Source organism: Aotus nancymaae, unplaced genomic scaffold (genome assembly GCF_030222135.1).
Source record: "Aotus nancymaae isolate 86718 unplaced genomic scaffold, 86718_ANA_hifiasm-v0.15.2.pri h1tg000004l, whole genome shotgun sequence".
Lineage (NCBI taxonomy): Eukaryota > Metazoa > Chordata > Mammalia > Primates > Aotidae > Aotus > Aotus nancymaae.
In genome coordinates this window covers 50,105,968-50,130,115 of record NW_026988415.1, presented here as the reverse complement: position 1 = coordinate 50,130,115, position 24,148 = coordinate 50,105,968, and the positions used below count along the sequence as shown (strand labels likewise).

The following is a 24,148-nucleotide window of genomic DNA, read 5'->3' as shown; positions in this document are numbered from 1 at the left end:
TATTGTAAACTGTGCTGCAATGAACATTCGTGTGCATGTGTCCTTATAGTAGAATGATTTATAATCCTTTGGATATATGCCCAGTAAAGGGATTGCTGGGTCAAATGGAATTTCTATTTCTAGGTCCTTGAGGAATCGCCACACTGTTTTCCACAATGGTTGAACTAATTTACACTCCCACCAACAGTGTAAAAGTGTTCCTATTTCTCCACATCCTCTCCAGCATCTGTTGTCTCCAGATTTTTTAATGATCGCCATTCTAACTGGCGTGAGATGGTATCTCAATGTAGTTTTGATTTGCATTTCTCTAATGACCAGTGATGATGAGCATTTTTTCATATGTTTGTTGGCCACATAAATGTCTTCTTTTGAAAAGTGTCTGTTCGTATCCTTAACCCACTTTTGGATGGGTCTGTTCATTTTTTTTCTTGTAAATCTGTTTTAGTTCTTTGTAGATTCTGGATATTAGCCCTTTGTCAAATGGGTAGATTGCAAAAATTTTTTTCCATTCTGTTGGTTGCTGGTTCACTCTAATGATTGTTTCTTTTGCTGTACAGTAGCTCTGGTGTTTAATTAGATCCCATTTGTCTATTTAGGCTTTTGTTGCCAACGCTTTCGGTGTTTTAGTCATGAAGTCCTTACCTATGCCTATGCCCTGAATGGTTTTGCCTAGGTTTTCTTCTAGGGTTTTTATGGTGTTAGGTCTTATGTTTAAGTCTTTAATCCATCTGGAGTTAATTTTAGTGTAAGTTGTCAGGAAGGGGTCCAGTTTCTGCTTTCTGTACATGGCTAGCCAGTTTTCCCAACACCGTTTATTAAACAGAATCCTTTCCCTATTGCTTGTTTTTGTCAGGTTTGCCAAAGATCAGATGGTTGTAGATGTGTGGCGTTGCCTCCGAGGACTCTGTTCTGTTCCATTGGTCTATATCTCTGTTTTGTACAAGTACCATGCTGTTTTGATTACTGTGGCCTTGTAGTATAGTTTGAAGTCAGGTAGCGTGATGCCTCCGGCTTTGTTCTTTTTGCTTGGGATTGTCTTGGCTATGTGGGATCTTTTTTGGTTCCATATGAAGTTTAAGGTGGATTTTTCTAGTTCTGTGAAGAAGGTCTTGGTAGCTTGATGGGGATAGCATTGAGTCTATAAATTACTTTGGGCAGTATGGCCATTTTCATGATATTGATTCTTCCTAACCATGAGCATGGAATGTTTCTTAATCTGTTTGTGTTCTCTCTTATTTCCTTGAGCAGTGGTTTGTAGTTCTCCTTGAAGAGGTCCTTTACATCCTTTGTTAGTTGTATTCTTAGGTGTTTTATTCTTTTTGTAGCAATTGTGAATGGGAGTTTGCTCATGATTTGGCTCTCTGTTAGTCTGTTATTGGTATATAGGAATGCTTGTGATTTCTGCACATTGATTTTGTATCCTGAGACTTTGCTGAAGTTGCTTATCAGTTTAAGGAGATTTTGGGCTGAGGCGATAGGGTCTTCTAAATATACAGTCATGTCATCTGCAAATAGAGATAATTTGACTTCCTCCTTTCCTAATTGAATACCCTTTATTATTATTTTTTCTTTCCTAGTTGCTCTGTCTAGAACTTCCAATACTATATTGAATAGGAGTGGTGAGAGAGGGCATTCTTGCCTAGTGCCAGATTTCAAAGGGAGTGCTTCCAGTATTTGCCCATTCAGTATGATATTGGCTGTGGGTTTGTCATAAATAGCTTTTATTATTTTGAGATATGTAAGAATTTGCCTTTTTTTCCCTTCTAAGTTTGCTAAATATTTCAATATAAAAGCCCCTATTTCCTTAAAAGATATGACAACCAACTATGTGATTTAGAGCAAATCTTTTTCAAGTTTGTTATTCTCATTATAAGAATAGTTCAATACATTTTAGAAAATTTGATAAAGCAGTTAAGGAGAGGGAATTAAAAATTACCTATAAACTTTGCATAAACTGTTGTTAGTAATTTGGTATGTTTATATCCAATCGTTTGTCAGCTGTGTAATTAAACTTTTAGAATTCTTTCTACCACTTTTAGTAGCTTTACTTCTTTTTCAGAAATGAATTCTGGTTTTATGATAAGGTCCACTGATAGAGATAATTTTGGTAAATGATAGCTCCTAATAGCAACATAGTATTTTAATAAATCCTGGCACCCTAACTTCATTTACTTATAGTCTGGTTACTGGAAATTCAGTATCTAGAAGCATTTTATGCCTTGAATAGTTGTGGCATAATTTTGTTTTTAGTAACGTTTGAATATGTCAACAGTCATAGGCCATTTTTATGTGTTTTGCTGGATAGCTTTAAAAACCTAATGAAAAATGTTTATGATTTGTCCCTTTATCAGATTAAAATTATACACAGTTTTCTATCAAGGTATAAAACAACAGAATCTCAATTTTCTCAGATTAGTAACTATAATGATACATTTTTCTTATTTTTGAGATGTGAAAAATTTGGAAAAAATCTAGAGGTGTAGCGTGAATAAGTAGTACCAGAAACATATCAATAAGTTTCAAGAAATCTTGTAAACTGCTATTTTCATTATTTTGGCGGTGGGGGAAGGGGGGTGGTTCTCTTGAATTACTGTTGCAAATGAAGCAAGATCTTCATTTGGAAAATTTACTTGTATTAAACAGATGACTGGCTGAAATAGCTGCTAAAACAATTTCATGCTTTTGTTTTTAATATAGTCCAATTATAAAATGTCACATCAGATTGTGAGTATACAAGTGCATAATTTTAATTTTATTTCTGAGTTATCACATTTTAGGAAGTTGATTAAAATCACCTAGAATTTTTCTAAGCTTTTTATATATAACAAATTAACTATTCAAAATGAGTAAAAACAAGATTGGTATTTTGGCAGTTAATACCTTTATTAAAGAAATTGATCAATTCTTCTGTAGTTACCCATTTTGTTATTTTATGTTTGAATATATAGGGAACTCACTGCCACATTTTATTTGCTCTAATTTCTTATTTTAGAAATGTTAAGCTTATAGAATCATTGTAAGAATATTACAATGAATAGCCATAGACCTTTCACTCATATTTAAAAATTGTTAACATTATATTTGCTTTATCATTTCTCTTTTTAAATTTTTTTTCTTTTTTGTCTTTTCTGAGTCTTAGTTCTCGATTTGTAACACTTCACTCCTAAATACTTAAAAATGTCTCTCTTACGAGCAAGGACTTTCTCCTACATAAGCATAGTTTAATTATTAAATTCAGGGAGTTCATCATTAATATAATGTTGTTGCCTAAAATAGAGTCCATATTCAAATTTCTCCAGCTATCCCAATAATGCCCTTTATAACTTCTTTTTTTCTAGAATTCAGTCAAGGATTCCACATTACATTATTTGTCATATTTTCCTAATCTTCTGTAGAACAAGTCCTAGACTTAAAAAAATTTTTTCATTTTATTAACATTTTCAAGAGACCAAGCCAGTTATTTTGCAAAATGTTTCTCAGTGGATTGGTTTCATTGTTTCCCCATGATTAGGTTCAGGGTAAACATTGTGGGGGAGGATGCTACACAGGTGATGTTCTTCCTCAGTGCATCACATCAGGAGGCACAGGGATATCAGTTTGCTCCATTATTGAGGATGTTACATGTGATCATTTGGTTGGAGAGGTATCTTCCCTATTTGTCTTTGTAATTAATCAGTGATATGTGAGATACTACTTTGAGATCATGTAAATAACCTATGCCCCTGAAACATTTCACGTGGTTTTAATATCTGTTGATGAGATTCTTGCCTGAATCAGTTATAACTGGGATTGCTACAAAATAGTGACTTTCCTAATTCATTGTTACTTCTGTATTTATCATCTGGCATTCTTCTGTAAAGTAGAACTTCCCCTTACCTCTTTTCCCCATTTTGACATTTTAAAAGAAATATCAGCATGGACTCACAGATTGTTTATTTAAATTCACTTCACTGCCCTAGCATATTGATAGATACTCTATAAAATCCATTCAATTGCTTACTGAAAATAACACATGAAATAAAGAAATCTAACAATTAACATCTGTTGGTTTTTACTTTATGAGGTAACTATACCCATACTAATTCATTAAGTCTAATCAAGAAGCAGTTCTGCTTTTCCCCCTAAAAGAAAACATTAGACAGGTGCAGTGGAATTTGAAGCAAAGAAATGTCTGATGTGATACATTTATTCACTGCATTTGTCATATTTAGGCCTTACTTATAGTCATTGCTGCATAATCTTTCTGAATATCTTAAACATTAAAATCTACTTTTCTATCTTATCAGATACAAATCTTATATCAGATTGCTATTTGAATTAGAATGCCTTTTACCATCTTCATTTTCAGGCTTCTACTGTTGTTTAAAAGTCTTGACGGCTTATCCTTAACTGTTATCAAGCATGAATCTATAAATACCTACAAATGTGTTTTCTAAAAAAAAAAAATTATGGTGTTTGCATGTAGAAATGTATGTTGTCATAGGGTTCGATAAGCCAGAGCAATGCTTTTCAACCTATCTTTGTTGTAAAAAAACTGTTTGCCTTAGGCTTTTGTGGAGATGCTTCGTAAGTTTTACTTTTTTTTCCGATTCTGTTTTAGAACTCTATTTATTTTAAAAATTTACAAAAATAGTACACATGTTCAAAGGCCTCAAAATTAGTAAGACCAGATGAATTCATTTTTGTGTACAACTCAGAATGTAGTTTCTCTTTGCATCTTTAATGATGAGGCATTCTAAGACTGCAAGAGATGCTGTTTTAACTGTTAAGATTTATAGATATTTATTTGTGAAAATCTGGATTTTCTTTGTATGATACAACTAAAACAAAATGTGTAAATCATCTGGATGTTTTGTGTAATAGGACTGTAGCTCTTCAATAAAATGCCTGGTGTTAGATGTTAATGTTTATTCAAATAGTCTCATTGTTCTTTTCGATTGACTTATAAAATCAATTCCCACTAATGGAACACTACTTTAATATGCTTGAAAAAATGTTTAGTCTTGGGAAAAAAAGCTTTAAAACCACGAATCTTCCAGAAAACGTCTATTTCAATATGTAAATTTAGTATACCCATCATTTAAAATGTGTGTATATATGTGTGTGTGGCACTTTTAAATGCATTTGTATTTCCTATCATGGGACATTGAGTCAGAATTTTAAAACTAGCTCCGCCGATCTGTTTTTTTTTTTTAGAGTCTTGCTCTGCCCCCCAGGCTGGAGTGCAGTGGCATGATCTTGGCTCACTGCAACCTCTGCCTCCTGGGTTCAAGTAATTCTCTTGCCTCGGCCTCCCAAGTAGCTGGGATTATAGGCGCCCACCACCACACCTGGCTAATTTTTGTATTGTTAGAGACGGGGTTTCACCATGTTGGCCAGGCTGGTCTCAAACTCTTGACCTCAGGTGATCTGCCCACCTCTGGCCTTCCAGAGTGCTGGGATTACATTCCAGAGTGCTGGGATTACAGGTGTGAGCGACCATGTGAGGCCTCTGGTCTTTATAAAAATAAGATAAATGGTGAAAATTGGGAATCCTTGCTGTTCTTATGTAAAAACAAGAATAATTTTAGTGGTCTGAATTGAGGGGTCATGAGAAGCAGTAGGTACACTAAGCTGTAAATCTGTGTGACTAAAGTATGGATTGTGGACCAAGTGGTCAAGCAGTCTTTAGGAGGGCAACAATATCATGGCATTGCTGTATTTCTGAGCTGACACTAGAGTTTGTATTGTCAATAAGATCATGGTAAAGTTTAACCAAAAGTTTTCTAGCCTTTCATATGTTTCCTCCATACTGATGGAATATTACTCTTCCAGCCTAGACATTTCCCTTTTAATAGAGGGTTATCCTTATTACCTCTACCATATTCACTATCCATTTTATATCCATATCTTGATTTTTGCCCTTCTAATTAGTCTACATTGAGTAATTAGGATAAAGCATTTCTGAAATTTCATTATATAATCATTAATTACTGTCACTTAGGTCTAAAGTAATTTTTTGGTCACATTTTCTAATTGCCAAAATTATTCCTTGGATCGACATTCATACTATTTTCCTAGAAACATTATATCACATAAATAAAAAGAAAAAAATTAATATATATACATATAAGTATTTTATGGATGAAGGTAGAACATGAGATAATTTCCTTACATATGGAACAACTATTATTCTTTAAGGTTTTATTTATAGCTCTCTTATGCAAGGAGAATAGCTTAAGCAAGATAGTACATCAGATAACTGTTATATGGTAATAGTGAGAGAGATTGAACTAACACTAAAATGTGTTAAAACACATATATTTATAAAATAGACTTCAATTTTAAGAAATAATACTGTTGAAAGAAGTGTAGAAATGATCATATAGTGACTTTAAAATTACACAAGTTCCCCTCATTTCAAAGGTGTGAATATTTTATGACTTTTATACTGCTACTTACTACTATGTAAAACCTTACTGTTTATTCTAAATATTTTTATTTTATTTTATTGTAGAGATAATGTCTCTCTATGTCGCTCAGGCTGGAGTGCAATGGCACAATCTTGGCTCACTGCAACCTCCACCTCCTGGGCTCAAGCTGCCCTTTCATCTCAGCCTCCCCAGTAGCTGGGACAACAGGTGCATGCCAACACACCTGGCTAATTGTTTTCTGTTTTTTGTGGAGATAGGGTTTTGCCATGTTGCCCAGGCTGGTCTCAAACTTCAGAACTTGAACAATCTGCCCACCTCTGTCTCTCAAAATGCTGGGGTTACAGACATGAGCCACTACACCTGGCCTATATTTCTTATTTATTTATTTAAAATATTTACTGAGTGTTTACCTAACATAGCAGGTACTTTTCTAGGTGTTGCGGTGGGGGCAGGGAAAAAAAGACCCCTGGGGTCTACTTGAGTTAGTGTTAGAATAGACCATTGATAAATGTATTTGTTTTGTAAGGGGATGGGAGAAGCCACATTTTCTAGTTTTCAATATACTTTTATAAATTGAGCATTTGATTTGATAAAATTGCAATTGTGTTAACGTCTCTTAACATATTTTGTTTCTCCACAAGGGATTATTCAATATTAATCATTCAATGCATACAATCAATGAAATCTTAGTAGACCAAGGTTAACTCTTGTGATACTCGTAAAACAACCAGAACAGATACCACTCTACAAGTAAAGGACGGTGTGGGGATCTACTGTGGTGGTGAGAAAAGCCCTGAATATCTGATCTGTGACTAAAATATGGAGAAGGATGGGAAGAAAAAAGGGAGAACATGAGGGCCAGCCAGAGTTGAAGAAGACTCTGGAGTTACATTTTTAATCATTAAGTTACTGGTTTAACAACAAGAGAAAAAGGCATGTTCTGGCTGGTAACGTCAGAAGCCTAGGGCTTCTTAGACAGGAGATACAAAGAAAAACTAAGAGACCAAGAAGGAAGAGAGTGAACATGATCGGTCATAGTGTTAACATCAATGACTTGTAGATATTAAAACCATCAGTGGCAGATGCAAACTAGAGATGGTGGTAACAATTTTCTGATGGACTTTAGAGTAGTGACCAAGGTAGTTGGATGGAGATAAATGTAATGAAAACATATGTAGAAGAGCTCTTTATTTCAGCAGGTCAAGGAGCAATGAGGTCCAAAGGGTGAAATCACAAGGCATCGCCTCTGTCAGAGTTTTCAGCATGCAGATGAGTGATGTCACCAGTTTGAAAAGGCTACTGCCCGCTCTTCCCAGCCTTGATTCTGAGGGCAGATACTTGTAACTTGAAAAAGTTCTCTCCCTTCCTCCTTTGGGAATCACTCCTCTATTCTGTGGGTTTTGCGACTGTATAAAAAATATCTGCTGGTATCTTAAAATAACTGCTAAGGATATTGTGTGAATGTAAAACCTGTAACACACACTGGTCATTCATTTGGCCCTAGTTATCATCCATCTGCATCTGAATATCCCAGGCATTTCTGTAGCAGATTGTAACATGTTCGGATCGCTGAGAAGTATAATAGTACATTGTAGACAGACAGACATATTTTAACCTAAAATCTTAAAATAGATGCATTGGAATGGATGCTCTTATCTCCCCAGAATATTCTATTTTCATGAAATGTTTCATTCTTTACTGATTTTTAGGTAGGGAGGTATTTTGCTTTATCAATCTGCTTTCCAGCTGTTTGGGATTTAATATTCCACATAGATGCATACATTTTCTTTGTAAATAATGACACAGACAAGTTACATAATTACAGACATAAAATTATCTCATCTTGCTAAAAATAATACAGTAACAGGATGAGTATGTGTATCATCTTTATGAGTAAGCCATATTTTTATTAAAATCCTAAGATCCATATTATGACCACACTTACGGGTTCATTGTCTACTTATTTGAATCAAACACTCTGGCCTTTGATTTCTTGTAGTTATAGATATATGGAATTGGCAATGTTGATTGAAATATAATACAGTCCTTTTAGTTTTGGTACTTTAGGAAAAGGTTTCTTTGTCCAGTAAAACATTTCTCAAACCCATGTAAAAACAGCAGTGTAAATATAAGCATCCACAATTAAATGAGTGAAGTAAAACTCATTTGTGTGACTATCAGGGATTTAAAAAAGTGTGCAGTTTGAAAAAACAAGTGGAGGTGATTATATAGCAGAACAAACATCTGTCTTTTTCCTACTATCCCTGTACTATGTATAGGACTTGCTTAATTAGAAAGAGGAAGACATGATGGAATATGGTCCAAAAGTTTGGGGAACACTGAGGGGCATCGGGGCCTGGATGATAAAGCTGGACTTCAGTGGATTCTGTCTTAACTGTCTAGAGATTGAATTATTGTATAGTAAGTCATCAATGCTGAGTGGAAACCTTGGAAATGTTGGCTGGACCTTGACTACAACTGGAGAATAGCAATTTCTGTAAGGTTGACTAAATCATAGTAAGATCATCTCAGATATGATGAGCAGCAGTGGTTAAGAAGGCAATCTCTGGAGTCTGTCTGCCCAGGTTTGAATCCTGGCAGGCTGTCTAGTCTTGGTTTTCTCATCTATAAAATAAGATGACAAAAATCGTATTTACTTCCAAGGTATGTTGTGAGGATTAAATGTCAGCCACTGCTATTGTTGTTAGGAGGGGAGTGAAATGGATTTTGGTTTTGGACACAAAAAATGGATTTGCTTTGTAGAAGTAATCTAATATAAATTGAATAGAAAGTCGGTGAAAGGGAAAAGTAAGAGTTGTTATTTTGTGAGTCCTTGTTTTTGTTTATGCTGTTACCACAGAATACCTGAGACTGCGTAGTATACGAAGAACAGAAATGTATTTTCTGACAGTTCTAGAAGCTTAGGATGCCCAAGATGAAGGTGATGGAATTTCATGAGGGCTCTCTTGCTGCATCCTCTGGAGGGGAAGAATGCCATGTCCTCACATGGTGAAAGGTAGAAGGGTAAAGGGACAAAAGGTGGTCAAACTTGCCCTTTTTTTTTGTTTTGTTTTTGAGATGGAGTTTTGCTCTTGTCATCCAGGCACGATCTCGGCTCACTGCAACCTCTGCCTCGCCTCCTGGGTTCAAGTGATTCTCCTGCCTCAGCCTCCTGAGTAGTTGGGATTACAGGTGTCTGCCACCACACCCAGCTAATTTGTTTTGTATTTTTAGTAGAGATGGGGTTTCACTATGTTGGCCAGGCTGGTCTCGAACTCCTCACTCAGGTGACCTGCCCACCTTGGCCGCCCAAAGTGCCGGGATTACAGGCATGAGCTACCATGCCTGACCCCAGACTTCCCCTTTTATAATGGGATTAACCTACCTATGAAGGCACAGCCCCCAGAGCCTTATCACCTCCCAAAGTTCCTACCTCCTAATACCGACACAATGGCAACCAAATTTCAACATGAGCTTTGGAGGGGACATTCAAACTGTAGAAGTCCTCATATAGGAGCCACAACCCAAACCTTAGAAAATTTTGAGCTCCCTGGAGCAAATGGAAGAGCAGAGGAGAATATCCTTCAGGATTACAGGGAGCAAGTAGATGAGAAGGATCAAGTAGAGACTTTCACAAGGTTGAGGACAACTGTGTATGTTTGAAGCTAGAGCTGGAGAAACCAAGAGAGATAATCCAAAATGTGATTACACCTACAGGCTCTTTTCCACAGAAAGGTACTAAAAGTCCCCTGTCGACATCAGTGAAACTTTACACTATTACATAGTATTAAAGTTATTTAGTGCAGTAGTAGTAAAGAATTTGGCAGCTGAAATGAGCTAATTGCCCTCTTGATAACCTGTGAAGACGTTACTATCTTACGGTAAGTGCTCATCTGATTACCAGGGAGTAATGAAGGTACTGTGGAGAAAGGGGCTTCAGGTAATTAGAACTTGGAATTAGCCATGTCTGTTGTGAATAGCTGCGATTGTAGGCAGATTTTGCAACAGTATAAAAACTGGTAACAAATATAATTTAGTTACTCTAAATGTAATTCTTACTACAGGGGAGATAACAGATATGTTTAGATCAGCTTCTGTTTGTGTAAAGAAAAACGTAAACTATTGATTCCAATTTGATGAGCACTGACAATGGTTATAGCTGTGTTATTTGCATAGCTATGTAACAGAGGAAACAAATACATAGAGAAGATAAATGAGAGAGCCCCAGACTGAAACACCTCTCACTGGGCTTTACTTTCACTGCTGATGACACTAATTCTTTTACTTTACTCCAGCAATAATTTAATGTTTTGTTTTGCACACTAGACTCCTTATAGTATTTGGAAGAATTCCAAAGGTAAAGAAGAACCTTGGTCAATACTATATATGTAATTGCTAGTAAATTTTCTTTTAATATTGCCTGTGCCAAATTTTAGAAAATGCAATAATCGAAGCTAGTATGCAAGCAGTAGCTTCTGTAATAAAATAATTTTATATTATGTACCATGATGTAAACCTTATTGCTTGCTTTGATTTATATGCAAATATTTCTTTTTCTTATAGTTTATACTGCTTTCAGCTGCTATCTTAGTTTTTGTGCTCTAGACAATCTCCATTTTTTCCATGATTACCACAATAAAATAGGCAAGCAGGAAAAATTATGGCTACTTCCTGTCTCATTTTGTGTATTTGTTTCAGTACCAGTACCAATTTTTTAGGCAACCAGTATTGCCAATGTCATGAATTTACAGTAAACCTGTGGAATTTACATATATACAACATAGATGTCATGCTGGTGAATTCAACTTATAAGCCATGGAATAGAACTCTTGCAGCGAGGCTATTAGTTTCAGGTAATTTAAATCTCAGTGGGAACCCAGAAATGGATTTTGAATTAATATATTTTTGAAGTCTTCAAAGATAGGAGATTGTAATATTCTGAGTGAAAAAAAATTATGGGTGATTTTTTTTAAGGTAAAGAGGTTTAAATTTAATGAAGTGATTAAAAGTAATTTCAAGATTTATTTTCCCTCTATAAACATTGTTTTTTGTTGATTTAAAGGAAATTGGTTAAAAAATTAGGCTTCCTTTCAATATAATGCCAAATAGAACTAAACTTTTCTTTCAATGTTGAGAACTTTTTTAAATGGGAGGAATGTGAAATGACATGTTTCTGAGGACCTACACAGAGCCTGATATAATTTATTCACCAATCCCATTGTTGATTAGGATGGTAGGTATTACTTTTTTTATTTTTATTTTTTGAGACAGAGTCTTGCTCTGCCCCCTGGCTGGAGTGCAGTGGCATGATCTTGGCTCACTGCAACCTCCACCTCCTGGGTTCAAATGATTCTCCTGCCTCAGCCTCCCAAGTAGCTGGGATTACAGGTGCCTGCCACCACGCCCACAATTTTTTTGTATTTTTAGTAGAAACAGGTTTCATCATGTTGGCCAAGCTGGTCTCGAACTCCTGACCTCAGGTGATCCTCCTGCCTTGGCCTCCCAAAGTGTTGGGATTATAGGAATGAACCACCACACCTGACCCTAGACATTACTTTTAAAGGATATTTTACACTACTTTTTCATCAGGAAAAGTTTATCTTGATAAAATGTTTTTCTAATTTTGTAACTTAAAGGAAAATGTATAACTATTTTAAAGTATAGATAGTCATAATAATCTTATAGCTAATTTTAAGACTCTGCCACTCAGGTGTTATAATTGTTAACTCCGTCTCACACATTTGTTTTCTAACATTAATGATGTGTGGCAGAGATCATCAGTTATATGCTCATCATTTGCATTGTCATATCACCTAGTGCAGAATTCTCACACCTGTAACCTGAAATGATAATAATTTGTTTACTTCTTTATCTCTTTTAGGACACTGTGGGATATGTAAAGGTTAGAACTTGGTTTCTATTTCTATTCCAAGCAAATGTTACAGAGTGTTTGATACTTAGTTATTAGCCAATAAAATCTAGGAAGGCTCCTACAAGAAACGTTTAAAGGGTCTGGCAAGACCTAGGGCCCACCGCCACCCATCCCCCAAAATGTTTTGAGGAAAATTAACACCCGTGTTATTATTGAAGAATTATGTAAATTGTGTATGTCAAATTATAAGTCAGAGAAAATTGAAATGTCCACGTGAAATAGTTAACATCTTTTTGTTTCTACTATTTCAGGCAATGTCATTTCCAAGAGGAACATTTGTTACTGTGTGCATGTTCTGTTAGTACTGTAAGCCCCTTTATACTAAGGCTGTGTTTAGTTTTTATATTCCCATTATGCCTGTTACCTAACATTGCCAAGAATACAATAGAGGCTCATTAAAATTTTGAATGCATGATCCCTGTATGTTGTTGCCAGCACACCCTCCCAACTCTCCCATTAGATGACAAGCAATTTGAGGGTAGCACCCAAGTATTAGTCATTTTTAAATTCTTCTCTCTTTCACACTCAATACAGTGCCACGTGTATAGTAGGCATGTGTGTTGAAGGTTTTCAGGCGCATCCCCACTTTAAGGGATTTGTTAGAAGGACTCACAGGACTCTGAATATCGTTTTACTAATGGTTAAAATTTATTAGAGTGACATAGTAGAGGTGCACAGCCAGATCATAGGGGAAAAGATACAGGTGGAGTTTGGAGGAGTCCGTTGGTAGGCTGCCTTATGCTGTGTCCCTCCCACAAGGGGTCACATAGAATACTTTTTTCCTCCAGCAGTGAAAATACAGAAATATATGTGTGATGCATCTGCCCAGGGAAGCCCATTAGAGAGTCAGTGCCCGAGGTTTTTATTGGGGGCTGGTTACATAGGCACACTCTCTTTAGCATGTACCAAGATTTCAGACTCCCCAAAGTAAAGCAGGTGTTCAGTATAGACTGCATTGTTTGTATAAACAGGCATAGTAAACCATCTTTATCAGCTAAAAGCAATGGTAACACGCGCCAAAATCCAAGTTCCCAGATACCAGCCAAGGGCCAACTTTGCGTGCAATCCTTTCTATAAATAGCAGTAGTAGGCTTGCTCTGTCCACTTTTCTGCATAGCCTGGCTTTGTATGAATACTGCTTTGGGTTGGAGAAGGAAACTCTATGACATTTCTTTCAGTACTTCAAACTAGTCTTAGGCTCAGTTTGTTAGGAATATTTTATTTTCTTTGTTAGAGGTGGCTCTAATGTCTTGGTTGTTTTAAGAGCCTGTTTGTCGACTTGCATAATTGCTAAATTCTTTTTGAATGTATCAAACATACCTGATCCCCACACTCCCCGCAACCAGAGCTTGAAAGCTTGCTGAAAGTACAGGTGCTTAAACATGGGGAGAAATGCCAGATATAGTATGCACCTAAAGTAAAATAAATATATTAAAAAAAAAACTCCACATCCTCTTGCAAATACAGATATCTAGGCATAGTCTCTCTTGATTCCTGGTTTCAGGTAGTTGTTTGAGTTTCATATAATATTATGTTGGCTTTTATTCAGATTGTGCGATTTTCTTTATTTTGGTTGGTGGGCTGGGGTATTTATAGTGCAGGACCTAAGAAAGCAATAAAGCAAAGAAAAAAGTGAGAATTCTAGAAAATCTGGGCATATTATTGTAGTATTACATGTCCTAAAATGTTCAAGATTTAATTTTTGAGCTGTTTAGATGAATCGCTGGTAGCATCTCCATGGTGATTGTTAGAAAATCATCTTTGATTACTGCTTTATGTGGTTTTCTGTAATGACACATTTTCTGATTGTAAAGGTTTCTATCAATTGGTCATTACCTTGTTGCTTTTGGAAAAACAATTACGACTGCTTTATATTCAACAGAGGCCCCCTTATCAGAAACACAGTATTCTGACTGATCTCAACAATTTACAGTATTGTCTTCATTTTTGCAAATAAAGGGGGAAAAACACTCCTATGTATCTTAGAGAATCATGGGTGTCAACTCAGGTTCTCACTTAATTAATCTTATGTTTTGAAAATAAAAAAAATGAAAGGTGCTATTGACAGTGCAGTGTGACAGCTAACAGCAGAAGGAGGAACTATAAAAATATAGTAGTCTTCAATTATTTCACAGGGAGAAAAACAGGCCCAGGCCCTTCAGTGGTTTTGGAGGGCATTGCTGTATTATTGTACAGAATAGAAATTGATCTTGATGAGGCATTATCAAGAGGAGTTTCAATGTACTCTTCATCAGTGCTGTGTGTAATATTTTCAAAAAGTTTTCATCAGGAATGGTTAGCTTCCCCCCCCTTTTTGTTGTTATACTTAAAGAGATATCTTTGACGTACACGACACACATTCATGGATCACTGATTATGCTTGATGAAGGACTCATTGTGTTTTCCTCTCTTCATAAACTCATGGAAAAATAGGTATCTATAACTTATTTAGCACTTAATATAATTAAAAATGTTATGGGTACAATAACAGAAGAACTACACCAAATGAAAGAGGAAGTTTCCAGAAGCATTTAGTAAAGTGTGGAACATATTTTTCATGCTTGCTATTGCCCCATATTTTAATATTTCTGAGATTAATTTCCAAAGAAAATAATTGGTCACCAAATATATTGTTTTAAAAAATGTTTTGTATTTTTTGAGGCAAAGAAATCTTGACACTTTGTGGAGAAAGGGAAGTCAATCAATCATTGAAATAAGATAAAAGATACTTCCAGCTACTTGGGAGGCTGAGGCATATGACGATTGCTTGAGCCCAGGAATTGGATGCTTCAGGGAGCTATGATCATGCCCCTGTCCCTCAGTTTGGGTGACAGTGAGACTCCTCTTTTTTTTTTTTTTTTTTTGAGACTCCTTAAGAAGAAAAAAGAATTAAAGATACTTGAACCTTGGTGCCATCCCATGGAAAGGATAAAAACCCTGTTTTTCAGATTTCTGCAATGCAGTTTTTTGGCCAGCTGGCAGTTGTACTTGATCAAGTAGGGGAGGGATGGTGCTGGTTTTATTACATAATGGTCTATTTCTGTCCTAGCATGTTTGGTAGGCAAGCCTCCAATAACATTTACTGACCACTTACTGTGCTTGCCAGGCAATGTGATAAATGTTTTTTTATGGATGACCTCATTTAATTCTCACTGTAATCCTTTGGGGAGATCATTATTATCTCCAGTTTAGGAGGAGACTGAAATTCAGAGAAGTTAACTAACTTGCCCAGGGTTAGTCGTGCCTGATGCTGAACCCTGATGTCTTAATTACTGTGCTGTGCTGCTTCCTACCCAACTGTGCTCTTTGGGTTTCATGATACGGTGTTAAGTAGGTTTGCCCCAGTCTCTACAGGAAAACAGGGAAGATTGTAGATGTGAGAATATACAAGAAATGCTAAGTGGCTCCTTATTTTTCTTAGAGTTTCTAGTAGGGGAATCTACCTATAATAAATGAAATACAGACCTATCATCCCTTACTTTTATGTTCAGAACTGTGAAACAGAGTGTTGTTCCGTGATATTTACAGATCTCTGTATGGTTTTGTACAGTTATACTTCCTGGATTGTTTTGATACTTTCTTACAAGCAGTTCTTGATTGCTCCTTTTATAGACAGTTTATGTAACCTCCTGAACAAGAGTGCATGGCCACCATAATGCTGGAGCTCTCCTTTGTTGCTTTTAGTGTCCTAGTGCTACTAAAGCTGGAATGGTGGTCCTCCCCTCCTGATAAACAACTCCATTTTCAGGGTTTCCTCCTGCCTCCATCCTTCCCTGCCAGCAGTTGCAAGGGTATTCAGAGTTTAGTACTTTTGTTATTATGGGAGTATTTTTCAGGATAGCTTTAGTGTTTAAGCATTTTATTTAAACTTATTTTTCTTGTGAAATATGTCCCGGAGGGTTTTATTTTTTTTGTCAACTGATTTAAAAACAGAGTTTAGAATACAACCCACTTATAAATTAGGACTGCTTGTATAACACATAGAGGTTTGAAGATACTTTTTCTATCAGATTAGATTGAATATTCTTATTTATTTGACTCCTGTGATATATGTGACATTGTGTATGCAGCAGTTAGTTTAACACTTCAGTTGCTATGAAAGCATAATTTCAATAGTATGTAAATTTAATGTAACTTTGGAGACTTAGAGTTGGTTTGTTCATTTTGATGTTAATTTATTTAAATTTTAGATATTTTAAAATAGGTTTGTTTGTGTAGGCCTGGTAATGTATTTTATTCCAATGTCATTATATTTTGAAATAAAAGTTACTTTAAAATAGGCTCCAAGGAGGTGTTAAATTATTAGTGATGCATTTGGATGCACTGACAAAAAGGTATACTTGTCAAGGAATAAACATAATGGAATGGCAGTAGAATCCCTTTATAATGCTGCTGTTACATGGACACTACCTGTTATGAGGACTGATTTTGCAATACCATTTTACTATATAGAGTAATGAGGACTGATTTTGCAATACCATTTTACTATATAGAGTAATAGTTTCAGGAGCAATAGGTTTTTTATTTTTTTTTATTTTTTGAGACAGTGTCTCACTCTGTTGCCCAGGCTGGAGTGCAGTGGTGTGATCTTGGCTTACTGCATCCTCTGTCTCCTGGGTTCAGGCAATTCTCCTGCCTTAGCCTCCTGAGTAGCTGGGATTACAGGCACGCGCCACCACACCTGGCTAATTTTTGTATTTTTAGTAGAGATGTGGTTTCACCATGTTGGCCAGGGTGATCTCAAACTCCTGACCTCAAGTGATCCACCTGCCTTGGCCTCCCAAAGTGCTGGGATTACAGGCATGAGCCACAGTGCCCAGCCCCCTTCCACTTTTTAAGCAACAGTAATGAAACTTATTAAGTTTGGGCTTTCACGATTTGGAGGCTGGGAAGTCCAAGGTCAAGCTGCTGGCATATTCCTTTTTTGGTGAGGGCTCTTTCCTGGCTTTCAGACTATTCCCTTCTCACTGTATCCTCACATGTCAGGGAAAGGAAGCTTTGGTGTTTCTTTCTCTTCTTATAAGGGTGCTAATCCTAATTGGGGGTTCCACCCTCATGACCTTATCTAAACCTAATTACTTCCCAAAGGTCCCACCTCCTAACACAATCACATTGCAGGTTGGACTTTGACATATATGTTTGGCGGGGGACAGAAACATAGTCCATAACTGGTGTTTTCATAAAAAACCCATATATCAAATAGTAGTGTGGTGCACAGTAAATAAGTACCCATGGGCATTCAGACTAGAGAAACACTGTTGAGGTGAGACAGCTAGTGAGGTAGAAAGACAGACAATGTGTTATTCATTTTTGTATCTGGCATAATCTGTTCAGGCTGCTATAACAAAATACCATACATGGATTAGCTTATACACAACAAATTTATTGATCAAAGTTCTAGAGGCCAGGAAGTCCAAGATCAGGATACTAACAGGTTTGATGTATGGTGAGGACTTACCCTCTGCTTCATAGATGGCACCATCTTGCAGCCTGCTTACTTGACAGAAAGGGTAAACAACTTCCTTTGGGCCTCTATTATATGGCACTAATTCCATTCATGAAGGCTCCATCCTCAGAAATAGTTGCCTCCCAAAAGGCTGCAACTCTTAATACTATCATGTTGGGATTAGGTTTCAAAATAAATTTGGGGGAGACATAAACATTCAGACCATAGTAGTATTTTTTTCTTTTTCTTTTTCTTTTTTTTGAGACAGAGTCTCACTCTGTAGCCCAGGCTGGAGTACAGTGGCGCGATCTCGGCTCATCGCAACCTCCACCTCCTGGGTCCTGGTTCAAGCAATTCTCCTGCCTCAGCCTCCTGAGTAGCTGGGATTACAGTCACACGCCATCATGCCCAGCTAATTTTTTTATTTTTAGTAGAGATGGGGTTTCACCATATTGGCCAGGCTGGTCTTGAACTCCTGATTTCGTGATCCATCCACCTCAGCCTCCCAAAGTACTGGGATTACAGGCATGAGCCACAGCGCCCAGTCCGTGGTAGTATTCTTAGTGCTGAGTACAATATCTGAAATGAAGTAGGCATTCAAGAAAGGTATGCTAAAATGGAAGAATGAAAAATCACAGAAATAGATATTTTGAGTTGGCAGATATCCTAGAGATCAGGTAGTCCAAGTTGCCCAGACCAGTTCAACTCCACTAGGAACATTAAAATAACACAAAGCCATTTTACTCTCATTAAATTGCCAAAACAATTCTGATAATACCAGCTGTTATTTTCTGTTGAGACTGTAAATAGGTAAATTATGTTGGAGAGCAAATTGACATCATTAACTGAAGTCAAAGATAGCTATATCCTGTGATTGTAACAAATCTCACTTAATATACAGACTATAGAGAATTTCTCACCTATGTGATGGATTGTATTAGTTTTCTGGGGCTACCAAAACAAACACACATAAACTTTGTTGCTTAAAAACATATACATTGATTATCTCATAGTTCTGGAAGCCAGAAATCTGAAATGAAGGTATCGGTAAGGCTCTCCTCCCTGCGATGGCTCTAGGAAAGAATCCTTTCTTACCTCTTAATTTTGGGTGGATCCAGAGATTCCTTGGCTTCTGGCTGCATAACTCCAATCTTCCTACTTCGTATCGTCTTCTGCTTTTCCTAGTATAACTCTTCTCTGTGTGTCTTTTATAAGTTTACCTGTCATTGGATTTAGAACTCATTCAGATAATCTAGGATTGTTCTCATTTTGAGATTCTTAATTATATTTGCAAAGATCCTTTTTCCAAGGAAGCTCATGTTCACAGGTTCCATGAGTTTGAATATGGACGTATTTTTTTGGTGGCCACCATTCAACCCACTATTTCAACAAGTTTTTAAAGCAGTGGTCTGTACCAAAACTAACTCTGACCTGCCTGTCATTTGTTCTGGTCTTCTAGTTCCTTGTAGGTCACAGGTTATCTCATTGCTACTTCAGTAATCAAAAATTTGGGGAAAAGTGATAGTAGCTTTATTTCATTACTTACATATTTCTTGAGACTAGTTTTATGGTCTGGCATATAGTCTGTTTTGGCTAGTGTTCCAGGTTAATGTTCCAATTATGCTTGAAAAAAAAAGATATAGTCAATATTTAGTTAAAGCATTTCATAAACATCATTTAGGTCAAGTCAGTTAGTAGTGGTATTCAAGTCTCCAATTTTTTAAAAAATTATTTATTGTCTACTTATTCTACCAATTATTGAAGAGGACAGTGAAATCCCCAATTGTTATTATGGATTCATCTACTTCTCCTTTAGTTCTATCAGTTTTTGCTTCATGATTTGAAACACCGTTGTCATATACACATTGATGGTTTTATCTTCTTTATTAAATGATCATTACATAATCACAGAATGTATTTCTTTATCTTTGGCCATATTCGTTATCCTGACTTCTATATTGTGTAATTTTTAGCTACTGTAGCTTTTTTATTATTACTATTTGTGTGATATATAATTTTGTATCCTTTTACATTTAAACCATTTTTATCTTTATATTAAAGTGAATCGGGTAGACAGCATATATTTGGGTAATTTTTTAATGCTTTCTGAAAATGTCTGCCTTTTAATTGATATGGTTAATCCATTTACATTCAATACAGTGGGCCCTTTATATCTGCAGTTTTCACATCTGGAGTCTCAACCAACAGAGAATTAGTAGATATAGAACCTGTAGATATGCAGGGCTGACCGTAAGGGATGATTGTATTTATTAATATGGCTGTATGGCTATATTTATATCAACTTTCATCTTTTTTTTTTTTTTTGAGATGGAATCTCACTCTGTCTCCTAGGCTGGAGTACAGTGGTGCAATCTCAGCTCACTGCAACCTCCAACTCCCGGGATCAAGCAATTCTCCTGCCTCAGCCTCCCGAGTAGCAAGGAATTACAGTCACACACCACCACACCTGGCTAACTTTTGTATTTTTAGTAGAGATGGGGTTTCACCATGTTGGCCAGACTGGTCTCAAACTCCTGACCTCAAGTGATCTTCCCGCCTGGGCTTCCTACAGTGCTGGGATTACAAGCGTGAGCCACCTTGCCGGCCTCTTACTTGTTTTCTATCCTGTCTGTCCTTTGTTCCTTTAACTCTTTTTCTTGCCACCATTTGGATTGTATATTATTTTAACTCTTCCATTTGATCTCATGTATTGGCATATTAGATATGCCTCTTTGTTTAGTTTTCGGTGGTTGCTATTGAATTTATAATATGTATCTTTAGCTTATGACAATCTAGCTTTACATAATATATACATTTTTCTATAAGCACCTTGCAGTAGCATGCTTACATTTGTACCCCCATTTTTTATTCTCAGACATTTTACTTCTATATATGTTATAGATCTGACCATACATTGTATTTTTTTCTTTAATTTATTATTTGGGGGAAAAATAGACTATAAACAGTGTCTTATATATTCTCATACTCTATTTCACACACATTTCTGGCACTCTTCATTCCTTTATGTAGATCTCAGTTTCTATCTGATACTAATTTTCTTTAGCCTGAAGAATTTTCTTTAAGTATTTATTATAGTGCAAGTTACCTTGCATTGGATTTTGCACTGTATATTTTCAGATTGTGTTTGTCTATAAATGTATTTATTTCACCTTCATTTTGGAAGGACATTTTCACAGGATGCAGAATTCTAAGATGACAGGTTTCCTTTTTTTTGGTTTGTTTTCTTTCAAAATGTTTAAAGATTTCATCTATTGTCTTGAGTTGCATTTTTCTTTTCATTTATAAAAGAAAAGAGGTTTAGGCCAGGTGCGGTGGCTCATGCCTGTAAACCCAGCACTTTGGGAGGCCGAGGCGGGTGGATCACCTGAGGTCAGGAGTTCGAGACCAGCTTGACCAATATGGTGAAACCCCATCTCTACTGAAAACACAAAAATTAGCCAGGCATGATAGTGCACACCTGTAATTCCAGCTACTTGGGAGGTTGAGGCAGGACAATTGCTTGAACTTGGGAGGCAGAGGTTGCGGTGAGCAGAGATCGCGCCACTGCACTCCAGCCTGGGTGACAGAACGAGACTCTGTCTCAAAAAATAAAATAAAAATAAAAATTTTAAAAAGAGATTGAATTGGCTCTGTGGGCTGTACAAGAATCATAGAGGCTTCTGCTTCTTGGGTGGGGGTTCCCAGGAAACTTGCATGGCAGAAGGCAAAGGGGAAGCAGGCACACACTTCTTACATGGAAGGAGCCAGAGCAAGAGACAGAGGGGGAGGTGCCATGCACTTAAAAAAAAATCATAGCAGTCGTCTTTCTTTTTCCTCAGTTTTTAAGTTAAAAGGTAGATGTGCAGGATGATCAGACTTGTTACATAGGTAAATGTGGAGTTGCATTGTTTTTTTTGACTTCTGAACTTTTTATTGGCCTCCTGCTCCCCAAAGGATCCCCTGCTTCTGCTGGCCTAATGTCTCAGAACTTTGGTGTCGTTGGTCTCAGACACCACTTTGCCGTCCACTATCCAGCGGGTGGTGGTCTTTTGGATGGTTTGCATGGAGTTGCTGCTGTCCAGGGCATCACTAAGACTGAAGTCCTCGCCATCTTCCAGCAGGCGGTGGTAGGTGGCCATCTTAGCCTCCAGCTTGACCTTGATGTTCAGCAGAGCCTCATACTCCTGGACCTGGCGCTGTCCCTCTGCCCAGGTCTGTGCCAGCTCTGACTCCAGGTGCAGCAGGATCCCGTTGAGCTGCTCCATCTGCAGGGCATAGCGGGCCTCCAACTCCCTCAGGCTGTTCTCCAAGCTGATCTTCATATTTCTCATGGAGTCCAGGTCGATCTCCAAGGACTGGACTATACATCTCAGCTCTGTGAGCATCATCTCAGCAGCTTCAACCTCAGTGGACTGTGTGGTGACCACTATGGTGCTCTCCTCAAATCAGCTGAGTCCAGTACTTGTTGAGTTCCTCTTAGTTCTTCCAAGCCAGCTCCTCATATTGAGCCCGGATTTCTGCCATGATCTTGGCGAGGTCCTGAGATTTGGGGGTATCTACCTCCACAGTCAACCCAGAGCTGGCAATCTGGGCTTATAGGCCTTTTACTTCCTCTTCATGGTTCTTCTTCATGAAGAGCAGCTCCTCCTTGAGAGCCTTGATCTCTGTCTCCAGCTGCAGCCGAGTGACATTGGCGTCATCGATGACCTTGTGGAGCCCATTGATGTCGCTCTCCAAAGACTGGCACATGGCCGGCTCTGTCCCGTACTTGACTCTAAAGTCATCAGCAGCAAGACGGGCATTGTCAATCTGCGGAACGATGCGGGCATTGTCCACAGTATTTGCGAAGATCTGAGCCCTCAGGTCCTCGATGGTCTTGAAGTAATGGCCCCAGTCTCTGACGTGGGGTCCCTTCTTCTCCAGGTGCTCCCGGATTTTGCTCTCCAGCTTCCGGTTCTCGGTCTCCAGGCTCCTCACTCTGTCCAGGTAGGAGGCCAGGCGGTCGTTCAGGCTTTGCATGGTCTCCTTCTCGTTCTGGATGCCTCCCATTCCTGCCAGACCCCCGGCCATCCCCGCGGCCAGGCCCCCGACACCCATGCCGCTCCGGAAACTGCTGCAGTGCGACACGGAGATGCGGGAACCATATTCCCCGGCGCCTGCATAGACGCTGGCCGCGCTGCTGACTGGCCGGGCGCCGTAGCTGGGCACCCGGACGGAGCCCACGGACCGGTAGTTGGTGGAGAAGGTGGAGCGAGTGGTGAAGCTCATGCTGCCCGGGGAGGAGAGCGAGAGGACAGGACATAAGAAGTCGGCAATCAGGATGTGGCACAGCGGTGCGCTGAGGAGGCGGCGCACTAAGGCTGGGCACTGAGGCTGCTCTCCCTGAAACGCCCCACGGCAGCCGCGCTCGCGGCCCTAAGAGAAAAAGGAATTGGGATATAGAATGCCAATCCTTTCCAGGAGAAAGACCACTGCAGTTCAGAAGAGCAGTACTCAGGACACCGGGGGCAGCTGCCTCCCTCTCTGAAGCATGGCTTAGGTGTGGAAAAGGATTTCAGGACACTTCTGGGACTCTGTCATTAACAGCTGAAGAGAAGACGACTACAGAAAAGCACCTTGAATTATCCCCTAGATCCAAGCAAGAAACCACCACATCTAAGAGCACCAGTGAGCTTACAGACGTTACATGGAGTTCCAGTGGAAGCGATTTGTCAGATGAAGATAAGACACTTTCTAAATTACAGAGAGATAATGGACATGGCTCTAGAATAGACAGATTTTGTAACAGGAACATTTTGTGTCCAGAAGATGGGGCCAGTGAAGATGAATTACAGTTTATCGATTGGGAGATCAACAGTGACATGGCAGATGCTAGTGATTATAATGAATTTGAAGATGGCGAGGGTGCTGTGGAAATGTCAGACTGTGCTTCTTGTGCAAGTAGTTGGTCTTTGGTAAGTGATGAGAAGCTATCTGAGCTTCCCAAGGCTGGAGTGGAGTGGCTCAGTATCAGCTCACTGCAACCTTTGCCTCCTGGGTTCAACCAGTTCTCTTGCCTCAGCTTCCCGAGTAGCTGGGATTACAACCAAGTTCTATAGAAATTTTAGAGTATTCATCAGATAGTGAAAAAGAAGATGACTTGGAAAATGTCCTACTCATTGATTCAGAATCCCCTCATAAATAACCACGTGGAGTTTGCATCGGATGCAAGATAGATTATGGAGAGACTGATAGACCCGAGGACAAAATTAACAGAGACTATCTTGCATACACCCCAGAAACCCACAGCTATGTTTCCCAGGACTCCAGAAAATTCAGTAAAGAAGAAGCTTTTAAGGATAAATTATACCTTTTTAC

General features: G+C 38.0%; 1 protein-coding gene and 1 pseudogene across 4 annotated transcripts in view; one reads left to right on the top strand and one right to left on the bottom strand.

Annotated features, from left to right (window-relative positions):
• DIAPH2 (diaphanous related formin 2) overlaps positions 1-24,148 on the top strand; it is a 906,017-nt gene that overhangs the window by 89,032 nt on the left and 792,837 nt on the right. The window lies entirely within an intron of this gene.
• On the bottom strand, positions 21,766-23,059 carry LOC105725103 (keratin, type I cytoskeletal 18-like; annotated as a pseudogene).